This window comes from Rhea americana, unplaced genomic scaffold, assembly GCF_003343005.1.
Source record: "Rhea americana isolate MKP2758 unplaced genomic scaffold, rheAme1 scaffold_54, whole genome shotgun sequence".
Taxonomy (NCBI): domain Eukaryota; kingdom Metazoa; phylum Chordata; class Aves; order Rheiformes; family Rheidae; genus Rhea; species Rhea americana.
Window position 1 is genome coordinate 4,790,880 of NW_028186690.1, and position 2,500 is coordinate 4,793,379.

Genomic DNA, 2,500 nt, shown 5'->3' on the forward strand with positions numbered 1-2,500 from the left:
AAATGGCTGTTTTGGTAGAAGAGAAGCATGCAGGTTCTCTTTTGGACATTACTGCCTATTGTTATTGTTAGAAAGACATTGTCTAACTTCAAATATTTTCCAAGGAAAACAGTATTTTCTATTCAAAATCTGAAGTGAGCACATGTATTTCTACTAAATTAATCCAAGCCTAGTTGGAATTGTTTATATTTTGTTGTCCTTCTTTCTCATTGCTGTTTTGCTGGGTTCAGTATTGCCTTACATTAAAACTGATGTGACTTGAAACCTCTGTAGAAAACATGCTATCCATAATTGAGAATATTGTATCAAGTATCTTTTCTCCTTGTTGACACCAGCTCAACTAGGTTTAATTAAGAAGTCGTGTACTCAGTTATAGGATCTGGTTGTTTTCTTGTCAGCAGCAGCACACGTTCTACTGTTTAGAAGTTGAATGTAACACTTGTTTTGCTGCCGTTGCCTCGATTTTAGCAGGATTTTAGTAGCTATTATGCTGAACAAATTTTCCCAAGGCTTAGGCTAATCTTGTGCCGGGCTCAAAGAAGAATTCACCTTGTAACAGACGAGCTGCTTTGGTAATTTGGCTCCACTTCTAAATATTTGGAAGTCACTTTAAACAGTCCTTCCTGGCATATATTTATCCCTCAGCTGACTGTCCTGTTACCTTTCTTATTCCTTTGAAGCCTTACAAGCCCTTTCCAGCAGCCTACACCCAGTCTTCACAAGGGCTCAGTAAGTGTCCAGCAACTTTTACCTGTCTCCTGGCACCTGCCAGTTGTTCCAGTTAAATGTTATAAATGATGATGTCCTTAAGGATATGGTATACAACTGAAGGCATGAGGACTGGAAGTTGTAGTATGCCAGTGTCCAGAAGAGAGAGAGAGAGAGAGAGAGAGAGAGAGAGAGAGATCTCAGCGTGTCTGTAAAGCATGCTGAAAACCCTTACGACGTGCAGAAGAGTGAAAGTTTGAGGGAGTCGTGGAGGCAGAGGAACTTCATGTTATGTGAACTATGAGGAACAAAAAAAGTAATGCATTGAGGTGAGCTGGCAGCTCTACAACTCCTTAGAATCCTTCTTTATATTAGAAATACCTCTCACAGGGAGTTTAATTTTGAAAGTGATGAGGTACAAGAAAAATTCTCTCTCTCAACAGTAGATCCACCAGTTTTAAAGGAGCTGACCCATGGAAATGACTATCCTCATTTACTTATATCTTTACCAGAGAACTCTTTTAAGTAATTCAGCATTGCCATATTTTATTTTTGTTACTGCAGGAAGCATCTCTTCACATCTTGTATGGTGCAGTATGTTGTTGCTCCTGAGCTCAGTTAGAGGTATAGTTCAGCAGCACTTGTTTAACATGACCCAGCTATTTTGATGAGGTTGTTTGGACAGAACATAGTAATAATACAATGTTGGGGGGGGAGGAAGGGGAAAAGGAAGAATAGCTGGAATATTTTACCTCATCATCCATTTATCTTGGCAAATAATCAGTGATGACTTAACTAATTTTTCCTAGATGTAAATCTAACCTGCTCATAAAGGCCTGTAATGATGGGGACTCCAAGGCTCTCCAGGCAACCCGATCCAATGCTTGACTGCTCTATTTTTTTTAATTTCAGCATCTGACCTGAGTTTCCGTTGCAGTAATCTAAGACCGTCCCTCCTTGTTTAGTATCTTTTGCATATTTGTTATCATGTTATCCTGCTAAACCATGTAAAAGAGAATATACTTCCTCCATCCTTCCTTCAAATGACAATGTTGTCTAAACTATCTTGGATTTTCTCTGGTTGCCCACATGTTTGAAACTAATCCTTTTTCCCCATGTGCTTACATTGTCTCTCATGTTGCTGTCACCTGTCCAATTAAAAACCAAATTTTCTGCTCTCTATGTCAACAATAAAAATACTGACTTGTTCTGGACCTAGGACTGGACAGTCAAGGAACCACACTAATCTTAGTTAAAATTTAGATTTCAGTTATAGAATAGAAAAATAAGGTTCCATCAGAAGTCAGAAATCAATAAACTATAAACTGTTATTAGACCTTGAGTATTACAACTGTTAATGAAAAGACATGACATGTATTTATTTCTTCAGAATTTGTGTTTAAATACTCAGCAATTCACATGGATATAAAGGAGACCCTTTACACTTCTCCCACTGTATTCTGAAGTGATAGTGCAGAATTTTACAAATAAATATATTTAAATATATATATGTATACATCTCTTTAAACACATACATAGACGTGTATATATATATTTCGTATTAGTTGCATAATACAGCATGCCAATCTCAATATTTTGGTTCTGTATATAAGTATCTTGAAGTATCATTTTTATACTGAAAATCTTCAAGATAAGAAAAATTTAAGCAATTAAAAAGATAGGTGCTCAAATCTTATTCCATTTACARTAAAAAAAAAAGGGGGGGGGTTGTTCATTTGTTTTCATAGATGTTTTTATGTGGTCCTGGGGGTTTCCATCTCAGGATGCACAT

At 36.8% G+C, this 2,500-nt stretch overlaps 1 protein-coding gene across 3 annotated transcripts in view; it reads left to right on the plus strand.

Moving 5' to 3' along the window:
- Positions 1-2,500, plus strand: part of FOXP2 (forkhead box P2) — a 406,754-nt gene that overhangs the window by 394,690 nt on the left and 9,564 nt on the right. The gene's annotated exons all lie outside the window — the stretch shown is intronic.